At 49.9% G+C, this 17,244-nt stretch overlaps 1 long non-coding RNA gene and 1 other non-coding gene across 2 annotated transcripts; one reads left to right on the forward strand and one right to left on the reverse strand.

The window, feature by feature from the left end:
- Positions 1-284: 284 nt before the first annotated feature.
- Positions 285-4,943, reverse strand: LOC127190982 (uncharacterized). The gene is made up of 3 exons (XR_007830808.1): positions 4,850-4,943; positions 4,601-4,713; positions 285-1,014 (listed from the first exon to the last, which is right to left on the reverse strand). It is a non-coding gene; the product is annotated as an uncharacterized LOC127190982 (long non-coding RNA).
- A 1,369-nt stretch (positions 4,944-6,312) lies between these two features.
- LOC127191281 (U6 spliceosomal RNA) lies at positions 6,313-6,415 on the forward strand. Its single transcript, XR_007830891.1, has one exon. It is a non-coding gene; the product is annotated as a U6 spliceosomal RNA (small nuclear RNA).
- Positions 6,416-17,244: the final 10,829 nt, after the last annotated feature.

A 17,244-nucleotide genomic window follows, 5' to 3' on the forward strand; every position in this document is an offset into this window, starting at 1 on the left:
GTCCAGCAAATGTTTTGCCTGCTACTTGGGGGTTCTTTCAATCTTTTCACCTCATCTTCAAAAATGTTCCCTGAGCCTCCCTTGGAGGCGGAAAAGTGTGAGCATTCCACAGTCTCACAGTCTCACAGTCTCTTGGTGTGTGTGTGTGTGTGTGTGTGTGCGCGCGCGTGTGTGTGTGTGTGTGTGTGTGTGTGTGTGCGCGCGCGCGCGCTGACACAGAATCTAATGATATAGCCCTGGCCTGCCTCTGCCTCCTGAGTGCTGGGATTACGGTGTGTGCCACCCCACCAGCTTTTGTGTATTCTTTTTAGTGTTATGCTTATAAGAGGGTCTGAAAGTAAGGCATCAGAGTGTGGAGTGACAGTGATTAATTAGAAGGGCGTGGCACATGAATAATAGTGATTTTTATTTCTTCTTTATCCCTCTCCCTACCCCTTTTAGACAAAGGCTCAGGTATCCTAGGTTTTTCTTGAACTTTCTGTATGGAGGATGACCTTGAGCTCCTGATTTTCTTCCCTCTACCTCTTAAGTGCTGTGACCACAGGCTGTGCCATCGTGCCAGCTTGTGTGATACTGGGGGCCAAACCCAGGTCTTCCCGCTCACTGTCCAGTCATTCTACCAACTGAGCTGCAAGCCAAGCTTGTGGTTTGCCCCATTTCTCACGATCTACACACATTGCTTCTAGCAGTCGGTAGGTGATGGCACTGCCTTCTCTGCTCGCACTTTCACATGGGGCCTCTACCATGTGCAGTGGAGACCTCTGCTCTTCCTGGTTCTGCAGAAATGCACTCAGCCTTAGGGTCCGGCTCAAATGTTACCACCCTCTAACAGAGTCAGTGTCCGTCTCCTTTGTGTCAGGGTAGCCACCTGTTTCCTGCTGGCCTGGAGTCCTCCGTTGTGCGGACCTGGCAGCGTGAGTCACTGCGTTGCCAGGGGCAGGCCAGGCCCTGGCTCAGAATGAGGATCAGCATTCCCACAGTGGGCATGGCTCCAGACCCTACTGCTTCCTCTACCTACTAGCAGACCAGGGAAGAATTAAGAGGCTTAGCGTGGTGTACCTGGCCGGAAATCCTCATGTCTCTTCCGGGTCTCCTTTTTGTTGGTGTCTAGGGTGCAATCTTGGTGTTCTACCTCAGCCAGCCGAGGCTCTCTTTTTTGACAGCAGAGGGGGATGAATCTAAGACCTCTTGTTTAGAAAGGATGTTCTCCACCTCTGAGTGGCCCCAATCCTTCCAATAAATATTGACTTAACAGACAACCTTTTTCTCTTCCCCTCCTCTGCTCCTCCTCCCCTCCAGGGTTTCTAGTAGCCTAGGCTGGCCTTGAACTCCTGATGCTCATGCTTCTGCTTGCCAAGTGCTGGGATCACAGGCTGCCTGTCTCCTTCCCTCTCCCTCCCGGCTTTTCCCCTCCCTCCCCCCCCCCCCCCCACACCTTCTCTCCTTCTTCCACACATCCCTCCTTCCCACCCTCTTTCTTCCAGGGATGGAGATCAGATTCTCTCACACTCCATAGCAGGTGCCACTCTCGTCCCCACGGCCTAAGAGAGGGAAGAGGCCCTCCTAGAATGGCTGGCCTGCCTGAGCGAGCGCAGGGGTGGATGGCCATTTGTAGTGTCGCTTAAGACTAAGTCATAATCTTTGCCCCAGAGACTTCCGTATACCCCACCACCACCGGGGACCTTCCCAGCCCCTACTCAGTGGGAAACAGAGCAGCAGGGCGGAGGCCTCTGTGGAGTCTCATGCAGGTGGTGCGCCCCTGCGGTGGACGGTGATTGCTACTGTCTCTGGGATTCACGCAGGACTGAGAGGCAGGGAATCTCCTTCCTTCCCTTAGTTCCTTAGGTACAAAACTCCAGAGACTCACCATCTGCCCCGGATGTCTCCTTCCCGTGTTCCCACCTCGCATGGACCAGAAGCTGAGCCCAAGGAAGCAGACGCCTGGCTTAAAAGGCACTGATGGAAATGCCCTCTGATCCAGCCAGTGCCACCTCATCGTGGCCCTTGTTCACAGAGAGATTTAGCAAGAGAGAGCCCAGCCTGAGAAACCCTGATTCCTAGCTTTGTTCATCGTCACCTGCAGGCGGGGCAGCCAGGGCTAACCTTGGATGTGTCGAGAACACAAGCAGAAACTCAGGACGACTGAAGATTTCCCCTACACTCAAAAATCTATCCATTGATAGGCAGTCTAAGTGCCTAGCACTTGCTAGTTCCTTCCTTACTGTGTGCCAAGCCTTTTCTGGGTTAGGAAGTAGGTACACGTGTTATATTTTGCACACAGGATACTGAGGCACAGAGAGGCAGACTAAGTGGTCCAGGGTGGTTCAGTTAGCAAGTTGTCCAGTGAAGATATGGACCCTATGCCCTTAACCCATGAAGTCATCCTGCCAGGGTTACAACCTAACTCCCATCCCTCTGCTCAGTGGCACCCTATCTGTATCCCAAGTCATGATTCTGAGACCTAACCACTCACACCACACCCAGCTCTCAACTCCCCAGCAGGATAGGGTTTGCATGAACCATACTGAGCCTACTGGAAGCCCTCTGGTGGTATTTCCGAAAACATATGAGAAGGCTCTTGTAGGTCATTCGGAGACTGCTGCATGCCCACCCACTCTGCAGAATGCCACAGTGGTGCTGATGGGAGGCAAGCTCATCTCATCAGAGGTGGGAAGGATTGGGATCCAGTGAGGCTCAGCAAGGCTCAGACATGGACCTCTTGTGCCAACAACTCCATGGTTGCATTGTCCCCTGGGCATGCTGTAGTTTTGGGATCGTGGAAAGACTTAATCCTCAGCACCCCAAAGTGATTCCATTCCTGGTTCTTCCTTTCATGTTTTCATTTCTTTTGGAATTGCCAGGGGGAGAAATATTTTTTTGAAAAATTTATTTATATATTATGTATACAGTGCTTGCCTGCATGACAGAAAAGGGCATTAGATCACATTATATATGGTTATGAGCCACCATATGGTTGCTGGGAATTGAACTCAGGACCTCTGGATAAGCAGTCAGTGCTCTTAACTTCTGAGCCATCTCTCCAGCCTCAGGGGGAGAAATCTTAACAGGAAAGTCATACACACACACGCGCGCGCGCGCGCGCGCGCACACACACACACACACACACACACACACGTGTGCCTGTGATTCTGTCACTGGAAGCCCGAAGTGGGGCCCAGGGCTGTATATTCGTAGCATACCTTCAGAGAGTGTGAAGCAGGAGGGGCATGCACATTTGGTTCTGAGGAATCTGTTGGCAGCACAACAGAAGCCTCCCCATGGGTGAATGGCCTTTTAGTCTTGATTTTGTTGTGTAGGCATATCTCTCTCTCTCCTCTCTCTATCTCTCTCTCTCTCCCCCCCCCCTCTCTCTCCTGTGTGTGTGCATGTGTGTTCCTGAAACGATCAGTCCTGTTTATGTACTGAAAATGTATTAAGGTTTGTACTGCAGAGATAAAACACTGTGGTCATGGAGAGGAAAGGGTTTATTTCAACTTACAACTTAGGTCACACTCCAGCGCTGAGGGAAGTCAGGGCAGGAACCAAAGCAGAAACCACAAGAAAATTTATTAGCTTGCTTAGTTTGCTTTTTTATTCACTCCAGGATTATCTACCAGGCATGGCACCACCACAGTGGGCTGGATGCTTCCATGTCAGTCATCGACCAAAAAAATGCTCAACAACCTTGCCTGCAGTCCAATCCTATGTGAAGTGGACAGGCATTTCTTCACTTGAGATTTTTCTGTTCCCAGATATGTCTAGGTTTGTGTCAAACTGAGCAAACAAACAAAAAACCCAAAAACAAAACAACAGCAACAACAAACCAAAAAACAAAACAAAACAAAAAAAACCAACCAGCACAGAGGACCAAATGCTTCTCCTCAGTCATCCTCTCTAGGCAGAGGTCCTGAGGGCTCACCAGGCTGTGCTTTCTGGCTGAGGTCCTAAGACAGAGCCCCAAAGCGGTTTCCTAACTTGTGACACAATCAATTCAGAATCACCTCTGTGTACCGCAGAGGTCTCTGCTCCCACCCAGGCAAGAGAACGGAGCCCCGAAATCTTGTGTGCTATGCCGACATCAAAATATGTCTGATGAACTAGAACTCTGAGTGACTTTGCTTAGGATGTACACTTTGGAGTGTCACAGACTTGGGTTCAAGTCTCAGCTCTGCCACAAAGTAGTTGTGTGGTCTGGACCAATTCTTTTTTTTTTTTCTTTTTCTTTTTATTAATTTATTCTTGTTACATCTCAATGTTTATCCCATCCCTTGTATCCTCCCATTCCTCCCTCCCCCTCCCCCCCCGGGACCAATTCTTAACCTCCATGGGACTTCATTTTTCTATAAGAAATAGGTACTTCCTAATTTTTGGTCTTGCTGTATGCTAGTCCTCACAGTGGGACTAATCACATAGACACACAGACACACAGATAGACACACACACACACACACACACACACACACACCTTTCCTTGCCTGAAGTGCACACCTCAGACTGGCATGACAAAGATAGGCATAGACATAAATATTTTTTCTCAGGACAGGGTGGGGGCGCTAAGGGGGCAGCTGTGAGCCAGTTAACAGCAGTATGCATTACTCACCCACTGGCAAACACTGAGCTGCTCCAAAACATTCCTGAATTTTCATTTCCTCTGGGATGGATTCAGTGTTAGGGTGACAGGTCTTTTCCCATCCTCAGGTTAGGGGTCAGCAACTGTGAATAAAATACAATGCAATTCTGGCTCTCGATGTCCCCAGCTGTGTAGCTATCTGCCCTCCACCTCCCTGACAGATCTCCTCCACTTCCCATTCTCAAGCCCCTCATGGGCGTCAGGCCGGGCCAGGGAGACCTCTTGGGCAAATCCTCCGTCTGTCAAGGTCCTTGGAGCCTTCAGCTTCGAAGCTGGCCTCCAGGGACCCCAGAGTCTCCACTGTTGCCCTTCTAGAGTCTTGCAGCCCAGCCAACCCAAAGGAACGGCAGAGCTTTTCAAAGCCTCGGCATTCACAATGGGTGGCTCCTGTCCGGAAATGTCCCCCAGCTCCGCTGAGAGCCTGCCAGGAGACTTGGTGACGGCCTGCTCTTGGCACACACAATAGACTGGGGTCAGACCAATGTCGAGGAGAGAAAACATCCGCCTGGCCTGTCGATAGGCTGCTGTCCTCTTGGGACACCCCTTACCCTGTGGCCAACTCTGGGCTCCCAGAGGAGGGAAGGGGTGCTCCTGCGGCTAGAGGCCAGCGGTGGCAGCAAGCAGGGGAGGCCCAGGCTGGACGCACAGCTAAACCTCCCCAGCTTGATAACACTCGGAACAGATGTGTGTATTAGATTAGAAGTCAAATCTGCTTATTCTGGCTCCCCTGCCAGCCCCGGGGACACTGATGACTGCCACAACACTGGACGGGATTAAAACATAAGCTGGCAGACAAAACAGTTCCAAGTATATGACCGAGGCTCCCCTGCCAGCCCCAGGGACACTGCTGACTGCCACAATACTGGACGGGATTAAAACATAAGCTGGCAGACAAAACAGTTCCAAGTATATGACCGAGGAAAACAGGACTCGGCAGGTGGATGTGTCTGTGGTTTTGCTTAATTCGCCATGTACAGGGAGCTAATGTTCCAGGTCTGGTTCCAAGTTCTTTGAAAGGTGTCCTTACACCTGCCTTCCCTGCCCTTGGGAAGTTTTGAAGCAAAACTGGGCTACTAAGCATCAAGAAGCCTTGGTACTTACAAAGGAGTCACTTGGTCCCCAAGTAGTATTACTATCCTAACAAAGGCCTCAGGGGAAGGGCTCAGAGGAGGAAGAGCATAGCCGAGCAGAGAGCATGCCCTCTTCAGCCCAGGTAGGTGAGTCCAAGAGAGACACGACAGGTGCTGAAACCCTGAGGACCAAGGGCTAGCCACACAATTATCTAGAAATTTCTAGATAATCTGGATTCAGGAGCCTTCCTAGAAGTGCTCTCTCTGTGATGCTTAAGTCGTGTATATTTGGGTGGTCTTTGTGGTAGTGAGTGGGCCCCATGGCCCTTGGTGCCAGCATCACTGGAGGATGTAACACCAAGGAAGGCTTCCTGGTCGAAGGGAGTTTGAGAGAAAGAAATGGAGAAGCAGTTCATAAGATACTGAAGTGTGGGCTGGAGAGGTGGTTCAGTGGTTAGAGCACTGTCTATTCCTCCAGAGGTCCTGAGTTCAATTCCCAGCAACCACATGGTGGCTCACAACCACCTGTAATGTAATCTGAATCCCTCTTCTGGTGTGCATGAAGACAGAGCACTCATATACATTAAAAAAAAAAATCCCCAAAATACTGAAGTGCTCACTTTGGCAGCACCTATAGTAAAAAAATGGAACGAGACACAGAAGATTGTCGTGGTCCCTGTGCAAGGATGACATACGTGCAACACTTCACGAGTTTGCACGTTTTCCTCTAATTTTTGTATGTTATATTAGGTAGAAGTGAGTGTGAGCAGACATCATGAAACTAAAAGGGGGCCCATGAACAGTGGGGGAGGCCTTAAGGTAGGGGAGAGTAACTGAAGATGTGATATAAATGTGGAAAGGAGAATTCTGTGAGTGGAATGCTATAAGCTGGGAGGTGGGGGCAGGAAGTGGAGGGAGCTGGGGGTGGAGAGATGGCTCAGCAGAGCACTGGCTGCTCTTCGCCGGACCTAGGTTTGCTTCCCAGCACTCACATGGCAGTTAACAGACAGTCTGTAACTCCAGTTCCAGGGAATCTGATGCCCTCCCTCTTCTGGTCTTTGCATGTATATGGTACATAGACATATGGTAAGATATCTATACACATAAAACAAAAATAATCTTAAAAAAAAAAAACAAAGGAAATGGTGTCAAGGCTTGAGAAACAGCCCAGTCAATAAGGCGCTCACAGCATCAGCAGCCTGAAGGCCTGAGCTGGGATCTACGGCACTCAAGGAAAAAGCCAGGATCAGCACTTGGCACTGGGTTAGGGTGGGCAGCAGTGTACAGGACACAACTGCAAGCAGAGTCTAATCCCTAGTTTACTGGCCAGCCAATGTAGCCAATCAGAGAGCTCCACATCCAGGGAAGGGACCCTGCTTCAACAAATAAGGTGAGAGCACTTGAGACAAAGGGAATGCTGACATCTGGTGAACAAATGTGCATCATACACAGACAAATACGTGTGTATACGTACACCACACACACGTGCAAAGAATATGTCATGAGGAAATCTGTTACTCTGCATGCTAATCAGAAATTAAGTTGGGCTGGAGAGATGGCTCAGAGGTTAAGAGCACTGTCTGTTCTTCCAGGGGTCCTGAGTTCTATTCCCAGCAACCACATGGTGACTCACAACCATCTTCAATGAGATCTGGTGCCCTCTGCTGGTGGGCAGGCACACATGTGGGCAGGATATGTGTAAATAATAAATCTTTTTTTTTTTTTTTTTAAATTAAGTTAAAAGCATTAAAGTGGGGCTGGCTTTGTAGCCCAGTGGTAGAACACTCGCCTAGCATGTGCAAGTCCCTGTATGTGCAAGCCCAGTATAAGGAGAGGTTGGTATGGTATTCAAAACAGGCAGGGCATTCTGAAGGCATCTGGGGTCCAATTTCAGGAACCAGGGTTCTGTGTTAGTAGTACATTAGTGTTAGGGCACACGCTCCGCATGAATAAGACCTTGGGTTCCACCTCCAGCACTTCCTGAACGCACAGGCATCGAGGGTCCGCTTTCATGGTAGGGATGTGAGCACTGAGTTCCAGCATGTTCAAGAGGCCTGACCAAGGCTCACTGGGTAGCAACTGGGATAGAGATGCTGCATGGGGGGTTGGAAAGGACATCCAGCCCCAGCAGGACAGGGGCCACCTTGCTGGGGAGTGGGCACAACCAACAGGCCAACAGGCCGGCCAGCGGTACATGCTGGAGCTCCCCAGAGCCTCTCTATAACCAGGAACACCTGTGGGCCTAGAGCGGGAAACAAGATGGCACAGCGAAGCCTGAAGAAGGCTGAGTTCAAGGGAGTGGGGCCCCAGCATGTTGCTCTGGGAGGGGGGCCTGACAGGGTAGGTGGGTTCCTGTGTGGGGCCCCAGCATGCTGCTTGAGAGAGAGGCCTGGCTGGCAGGTGGGTTCCAGCAGGTTCCCAGTACAGCAGATGCTTCCTGTTTATGTTAATCGAGACTTCCAGACACCTTTGAGCCTAGAGGTGGAAGTCCTATTCCGTTCAGGAGACTGGAAACACCTGCAGGTACTGGGATGGGGGGGGGGGGAGTGCAGGAGGAGGGGAGTGGGGAGGCGGAGTCCTCTGCAACAGTGGCTCCCTCTGTGGCTGTCTCTGCTCAAATCTCTGAAACACAAGTGTCCAATGCCCACTTAGAGCCACGCCTGTCATGTCTGAAACGGATGCTTTCTCCTCAATTAGATGATTATGCTCTATAAGGAAAGAACTGTTGTTGCTTTTGTTTGTTTGTTTTTCTTTTCTTTTCTGTGTGTGTGTTTTTTTTTGTTTTTTGTTTTTTTTTTTTTGTTTTTTTTCCAGCTAGGCGCTTACTGTGTTGTCCAAGCTAGCTCCTGGGTTCAAGGGCTTCATTTCTCTCAACTTCTCAAGCATTCGGACAGTGGCAAGGTGCCCAGCTTAAAAGACCTCCCACCCACACACCCCCGTTTTGTTATTTGAGGCAGGGTTTCTGTTAACAGCCCTGAGTGTCCTAGAACTTGTTTTATAGACAAAGCTGGCCTCTACCTCCCAAATGGGTGTGTGCAAAGGTGTGTGCCACCGTGCTAAGCTCTAAAAAGATTTCTGACACACTTGTTTTAATAAAAATAAGCAGCACTCGGGTGGCAGAGACAGGTGGCTCTCCTCCGTGGGTTTTGTTATTCTAGCATTTGAGATGTTGCAGGCCTGCTGCTGACATACACAGACTAGACGGGCTGCGACTCTCACCCATGGATTCGTGGATTCCCTCCATGACTAGGGCATGTGCAGGTGACTGAAGTGTGGGGGCAGGGAATAGAGTCCGGCTGGAAGTGGATCTGGCTGCCTTCCTTAGGAACCTGTTGAGACTTGTTGCAGCCAGTAGCGCCTCCAGCACCCCAGCCTTCTCACCAGTCTCCCAGTCTGCTTGAATGCTCTTAGGGACGGGGACGCTCACTCCCTCCGAAGGTAGCCAGGCTACCCTGAGTCACCTGTGACCCGATGCTGTTTGTCATGAATTCCCTTTCTATGTTTACTTCAGCCACATTTAAAGCTCTTGGAAAACAATGCAAGGCAAACACCACACCCAGGGCTGGTGAGAGGGCTCAGCGGTTAAGACTACTGTCTGTCCTTCTATAGGATCCAGCTTCCATTCCTAGTACCTCCATGGCAGCTCTAGTTCCCCTAGAGCCCTTTTCTTGCTTCCACAAGCACCTGACATGTAATTGCTGCTCAGTCATACATGCAGGTAAAACATTTATACACATTAAACAAACAAGCAAACAACAAACAAACAAACCCTCTCAGCTAACCATCTCTTTAAGCCTCACTAGATAATTCAAGATTTCTTTATTATTATGTATACAGCGCTCTGCCTGCATGTACACCTGCAAGCCAGAAGAGGGCATCAGATCACAGTATAGGTGGCTATGAGCCACCAAGTGGTTGTTGGGAATTGAACTCAGGACCTCTGGAAGAGCAGTCACTGCTCTCATCTCTCTAGCCCCTAGATATTTTAAATAGATTCTATTTAATACATTCTTACTGAGATCATATCACAGGTGGGGAATAAAAGAAAAGCAAACATGATTTCTAACTGTAATTCCTGGGCTGGGTCCCATGGGAAGGCAGCACGCTGGAGTTCCCACTGCAGAGAATGGAGAGTGAGGGTAGCAAGTCACTGCTTCATAGAGTCCTCGATGTGCCCCTTGGGGACACTGTGAAAAGCACCATCACCCACTGGTTCACAGAGAAAGGAATGAAGGCCCGGAGAGGTCATGCCCATGTGCCCACATTGACTCAACTGGAAGCACTGGGCGGAGGGATTTGAATCTGCTGTATCCCTAGATGCAAATCTGTGTCCCTTAAGTCCTCCTCAAGGGTCCAGGCATTAGAAAGGATGGGGAAAGGGTTTGCACATGCTAAGTAATTACTCTATCAACGGTCTCTATCCAGGCCAGGAACTTGTAAAAGAACGACTAATGGGCAACTCCTCAGCCTCCTCATTCTGCTACGGACTGAAACCTCATGAGGAAAGGCAAAACCCACATCCTAAAGCCACAGGCACTGGAGCACCTGAGGGCAGGCGGGGCTAAGCCAGGGCCATGTTTACAAGCGGCACTACTGGGGACAATACCTGGCAGGTAACTGGGAGCCATGATAGAGAATAAAGAACAAGGGAGCCACTGAGGGAGGGGGGAGGTGCTGGAGGCTAAGTTTCCAGTCCAGCAGGGAGCGGGAACAGGTGTCCTCTTGGCTGGCTCTGTCATGTGCTGATGTCACCAGGAAGTGGACACTGACGTCACCAGGAAGTGGACACTGAAGGTGCCGAAAAGGCTGATACCTGACCCTTGAGGTTTCTTGGGATTTGTGGTGGGATGAACACAGAGGTACAGCTATTGGCTCCTTCCTTGGGGAAGACCCTAGGCTGGGCCTTTTATTTATTTAGTTTAGAGACAAGGTCTATGTTGTCCAGGATGGCTCTGGATTTTGCCTCCGTGCTGTCAAGTAGTTGGCACTGTAACCTCTGCCACCGCACCCAGCTAGGTCACCTTACTACTGCGACAGTTAGTGTTGTCACCTCAACACCCTCTGGAAGAGCAGTTCTTGGCCTGTGGGTCATGACCCCCTTTGGGGAGGGGTCTAACAACCCTTTCACAGGGGTCACCTAAGGCCATCGGAGAGCACATTACTATTCACAGCAGTAGCAAAATTACAGTTACGAAGCAGCAATGGAAATAAACTTATGGTTGGGGGTCAGCACCACATGAGGAAGTGTATTCAAGGGTAGCAGCCGTAGGAAGGGTGAGGACCACTGCTGTAGAATCACCTAGGAGACAAGCCTCCAGGCACACTTGCTAGGGATTATTGGCCTCTGGGCATACCTGTGATTGGGTCACCTGAGATGTGAGGACCCAGCTCTAAAATTGAGGTTGGGCTCCTGGACTGTGTGAAAAGGAGAAAGCAAGCAGAGCATAAACATTTATCATTAGCTTCCTGACTGTGCTTGGGATACGACTGCCTGCTGCAGGCTTCTCTGCTCCGTTGGACTGGTCGAACTTGTGAGCTGAAATTAACCTTCATTGATTTTCCTTTGTCAGGGTACTTTAAACAAGTATTAATTTATTGTTATTATTATTATTATTATTATTATTATTATTATTATTATTAATGATGTATTGAACTGTGATCTGGAATAAATCATTTCCTTTTCCCTTGTCAGGGTACTTTAAACAAGTATTAATTTATTATTATTATTATTATTATTATTATTATTATTATTAATGATGTATTGAACTGTGATCTGGAATAAATCATTTTCTTTTCCTTTGTCAGGGTACTTTAAACAAGTATTAATTTATTATTATTATTATTATTATTATTATTAATGATGTATTGAACTGTTATCTGGAATAAATCATTTCCTTTTCCTTTGTCAGGGTACTTTAAACAAGCATGAATTATTACTGTTGTGTGAGAGAGGGGTGTGTGTAGGGGGTGCTTGTATATCTTACCATGCAATGGGAATAGAAACTAAGACAGAAAACTGATACAGGGACATGAGCTCATTGCTGTGATGAGCCTGTGTGGTTCTTAAGCCTTTGGAACGGTTTAGGGGAAGAACGTGGAACCACGAAAGGTTTGGGCTTAAAAAAAAAAAAGCCCTTGTGTGGAGGAAGCAGAGCTTATGGGCCATTCCTGTGGGAGTTTGGAAGACGAGCATGCCAACAGAAGCCTCACTGGCCACGGAGGGTTGGCTTGGCTCATGGGGTTTCTAAGAGGGTCAAAGACAGCAGCAACAAGAGCTTGACTGAAGATTGTGTGATATTTGGCCCAGAATCTGGTTTCATTCTACCTGTTTCCTGGGAACTTGAATAAAATTGAGTTTAAGAATAATGGGCTGGGCCGTGGTGGCTCACACCTTTAATCCCAGAACTTGGGAGGCAGAGGCAGGCGGATCGCTGTGAGTTTGAGGCCAGCCTGGTCTACAAAGTGAGTCTAGGACAGCCAAGGCTACACAGAGAGACCCTGTCTCGGGGGTGGGGGGAAGAATAATGGATCAATTTGTTTGGCAGAGAAACTCTCAAGAGGGGAAAGCTCTCAAGCTGGGGCCGAGAAAGTGGCTGCAGTTATTAGAGGTCAACACCACTGAAAAGCAACCTTCTGTACTGCACCGTAAGAGAGGTGTCCTGAGGGCACCCCGCACCCCATGCCCTACACACACGGCTAACAGAGGTTCCATCCTCAGCTGATAGCAGAGCTCAGTTGGATCACCCACGTGGTACAGGTTTTACAGACATGAAAATGTCAATCCCAGAGGAAACTATAGTTTCCCAAACCTCCTACCTCCTCCCATTCCCTAAACTCCCTCCAGCTCATGAGCTTCTCTGCTCCCAGCTACTCATCCTTATAGCCCAGCTAGTCTCTGCTCTTGCTATTCTTTCTCTCTCCTCTCTGTCTGTGTGTGTCTCTCTCTCTCTCCCTCTCTCCTCTCTTGCTATGCTCAATCTCTTGCTATCTCACTATCTCCACTCTTCTCTCCCACTTCACTAGGACTCTGCTCTAGCCTTTGGATAGTTTCCTTAACCATATCATGGAGTGGTTCCTGTAATATGTCCCCTTGCATACAAAGGAAGAAGATTGGGGGAGCTGTGGGATCTTGATCCATTGTTACAGAGAGCAGCTGTGGCCAGGAGATGTGTGGCAGAGCCAAAGTTCCTGCTAGTCAACTGTGTGTGATGCCTGCGTTGCTATGGAGATTAGAATATTGGAGATGCCAGAAATGTGGGATGTCCACTGAGGAAATCTACGTGCGGAGTTGGGTTGCCTCGGGAAAGAATTCTGTGCTACAGGCATCAGATATGGAGGGGTGGCTGGTTACCCAGACCCTTAGGAGCCCAGCTGGTTTCATTAGGAACCCAAAGTACAAGACATGGAGCTACAAGATGTACTATTTGTTGTTTGGGTCTTACTGTGTCCTGATCATTATTTGCTATGCCCTAGTTCTTCCTTCTTTGGATAGGAATGTTAATTCTCTGCTACTATGTGTTAGAAGTATGTAACTTTTATTTTATAGGAACTCACATGTAAGAGATCCCTTTGGGTTTCAGACGAGGCTTGAGCTTTGGACTTTTAAAAGCTGTTAAAATTGGGGGCTGGAGAGATGGCTCAGTAGTTAAGAGCACTGGCTGATCTTTCAGAGGTCCTGAGTTCAATTCCCAGCAACCACATGGTGGCTCATGTCCATCTATAAAGGGATCTGATGCCCTCTTCTGGCCTGCACTCATACATTTTTAAAAAGGGGAGTTAAAATTATTAAAGACAAGCTAAATAATAAGTAAATAAATAAATGGTGGGGGCTGTGTAATAAAATGGGCTTGAGATTATGGAAGGTAATGACAAATGATGTGTTTAGAGTGTCAACTTGACAGAGGGCAGGGTTGCGGTGGTTAGTGGTGTTAGCCCAGCATCACCTGGGAGACAAGCCTCCAGGCACACCTGTGAAGGACTACTTAGCCTCTGCGAATGGCCGATAGTGACTGATAGGTTAACTGACGAGGGAGGAGCCGTCTTAGTTTGGTTTTCATCGCCGTGCCGAGACACCATGACCACTGCAACTCATACAGGAAAACATTTCATTGGGGCTGGCTTACGATTTCAGAGGCTTAGTCCATTCTCATCATGGTGGGAAGCATGGCAGCGTGCAGGCAGACATGGTGCTGGGGAAGCTGAGAGCTCTACATCTGTATCTGCAGGCAGCAAGGGGGAGACTGCATGTGTTTCACACTGGGCATAGCTTGAGCATTTAAGACCTCAAAGGCCCCGCCTCCACAGTGACGCACTTCCTCTAGCAAGGCCACACGTCCTAGGAGTGCCACACACATGAATCTATGGAGGCCATATCTATTCATAACTATACCACAGGAGCCATCCTAAAAGTGGGCGTGGGTGCTGAACTGTATGAGAGAGCGAGATGGGCGCTGGAGAAGCAACAGGGCCTGCTGCCCTTTTGGTTGGTATAGAGCTGGGAAGGGGAGGGATGGGTGAAGGGTGACGAAACAGAGGACTGGTGCTGTTGGCCTGTTTTACTCCAGCCTTTGTGTCTTGCGCAGTTTTGAGCACACACTCTTCCGGAGTCCTGCTGGACTATTCTGCCCCTGGCGGTCCCCCCAGCTCCCTCCCTTAGCTTCCCTAGCTCCCCTAACTGTATCAGAGACCTCTGCCCTCACATCTCCTGGTATTGCTTTAGCTCATCTCGTTGAACTTTCTGCCCCTGTGTCCATCTGGGCAAAGCTTGTTTCCCCGTTAGCTCACTGCTGTATAGAGGCAAGCACACTGCCTGGATCACAGTGCCTTACAAGTCTGAAGAAAGGCCACCTTGGCCTCCTGCAGGTCTCAGCTTTCCGAAGCGAGGAGGAGTGTCTCATACCTGACCTGCTGTCCTGGTGCCCAGCACAAAGCCGGGCACGGAGGCTGTGAGCAATGCCTAGGCTGATGGTTTGCTTTGCACAGAGACGGTTGAGACGGGGGCGTGCCGTCTCAATGGGAAGCAAGTGTCCAAACAAAGGTGAAGAAGAGTGGACCATAGGCAGCCAAGCCACTTCAAGGAAGGAAGAAGAGCAGGTTCCACAACAGTGCTGAGAGCAGACTGGCCAAAGAGCCGAAGAGGAGCAAAGATGGGTGCTTTGCCAGGTGTAAGTCCTGACCTCCAGCTCCAAACTTCAGGCCAAGGTGCAGAAGGCCCCGCACCTTTCAGAACCTCCCTGTGGCTGCGGTTGTGAAAGCATGGGTCTGTTAGGGGCCATCAATCAGGCTCAAGGAGCTTCCGGCTTAGAAGGCTGTGTGGGGCCTGGGGATGGATTCGATAGGAGAGGGCCATGGACCTGGAAGAGCAGGACAGAGGAGAACCAACACTAGGTCCCATCAGTGGAAGTGTGGGCCCTGCTCTGCAGTGATCTGCCAACGGGGACCTTCTGGTCGGCAGCTGTAAGTGGGTATGGGATTAGGGAAGGTCAGATGGGGCCCTGGGCATTCCTGACCCAACACTGAGGACAGTACATGTGATGCCAGAGGGGGACAATGACTCACCAGGGAGTCTAGCAGAAAGGCTTCTGCTCAGGAGAGTTGCACATCATCAGGAAATGACTTCTGAGTACCCAGGAAACGGGGTTCCAGGGCCTGGGCTGGCCATAGCTCAGTTTGGTCCCTAGGGCACTAGCGGTGGCTGCTGCAGCCCATCAGCTCTGGCAGCTCATGGCTTGTCATTCGGCTGCGCCTCGCTCCCGTATCTAGCTCTCCTCTGCAGAGCCATCATCTCTGATAAATGCTGGCCTCCTCAGCGCTCCTACAGGAAGCTGCATCTATGCAGACCCTTCCTTGTGCTTGCTTCCTGCTTCCCAGATCTGTTTACATGGTCCTTTCTACCCTCTCCTCTTTAAAAACCAAGAAGGGTTGGCTGGCACACAGATCTAGGGCTCCGGAATTCTAGGAAGGGTGTTGTTGTTGATGATGATTTGTTTTTCCGGGTGCTGACGGTGGAACTCGGAGCTCTTAGAACTCAAGGACTTTGTGTGTGGTAGGCAAGGTCTCTTCCACAGAGCCACACATCCGTCTCCTAACAGATTTAGGATTCTAATTTGTTGTGTGACCTAAGGCCAGTTACTTCATCCCTGGGGACTCCAATGTTTATATATGTGATCAGGGAGAAAGGTTGTGGTGGAGATTTGGTGAGATGGGCCTGGGCACTGCAGGTGGGCACAGGGCAGAGGGCAGGCAGCTTGGTATCCGGGCTTCTCACTGGATCTCAGCCTGTGTATTTCCTGGCCTTTCCCTTATAAGAAGCAGTAAATGTTGCCTCAGAGGTTCTGCACTTCGATGCATTCATGGGGACTAGTGTGGGAGACAGTGCGGAGCCAAGGACCAAGCCCTGGCCCACTCAACTTCCAAGGCATTGTCTTGTTGAGGAAGCAGGCGCCCCTGCAGTACAAGGGCACAGAACAGGTAAGGCCTGGAGGCATGCCATAGGGCTTGGCACTCTGCATGGCCTTGGGAGAATTCAGAGCAATGAGTTGGAAAACAGCTGAATTCTCAGCCTCCTAAGGTCGGTCTGTGTGACTGGGGGCCAGGGTGTGTGTGTGTGTGTGATACGGGTGGGGGTTGGGGGGAGGGCAGATAAGAGGGAGGTGTTTGAGAGCAGCAGGAGGCAGTGGGTTTGAGAAGCAGTTAGGTCTGTACTCACCACTGCTCTGGTCTTGTCCACCTCAATACCAACTTACAACTTACTCTGCCCCCCTTCCCCCCCCCCCCGCCACAAGAGAAAGACAGACACACACACACACAGAGAGAAAGAGACAGAGACAGAGACCACCAGCTGTCTCTGCTTCCTTAGTGTTGGGATTAAAGATGTACATCATTACACCTAGCCCAACTTTTTTCTATGTGCCCTCCGCTCCCAAGAAGCCAAAGCAGAGTGACCCGTAGGAACCAGAGCCCCTGCCTCTCCTCAGGACTCTCTCTGGGCTAGCCTCATTGGTCCCTCACAAGCACATCCTGGGCCAAGGGCAGGACACAGAACACAGATGCTCAGCAGAGCAGAGCTGATATAGCCTCTCAACTGTAGCAGAGAGAGTACCAGAGTCCCCCTACCCCCAGCCCCGGCCAGGCTCATAGATGTGCACAGACCAGACTCTCTTTGATGGTATGTATGTATGTATGTATGTGTATGTATGTATGTATAAGCAAGCCCAGACACTTAAGAGTTCTCAGTCTTCTCTCGTTTGCATTTCTGAATGAGACAGCTCACGGCATTCTGTACAACATGAATTAAATATATTCTCTGTCTTTGCTCTGAGTCACAGGACATTCACAGTCAGTGGGGAAGGGGGTTAGGGAGAACCCAGGCTCCAAGGGGTTGGGATGGGCATGGGGCCTGTGGAGAAAACATGGGCTTGGCCTTCCCTTGGCCTTTGCCCTTCAAGTTCAGCCAAGTGTTGGGAGACCCTGGAACACGAGAGGGGTGCTGAGGAAAGGTGTCTTTTGCAGGGGACGTAGGATGAGACTCTCAGGATAAAACCT

Source organism: Acomys russatus, chromosome 6, assembly GCF_903995435.1.
Source record: "Acomys russatus chromosome 6, mAcoRus1.1, whole genome shotgun sequence".
Classification (NCBI taxonomy): domain Eukaryota; kingdom Metazoa; phylum Chordata; class Mammalia; order Rodentia; family Muridae; genus Acomys; species Acomys russatus.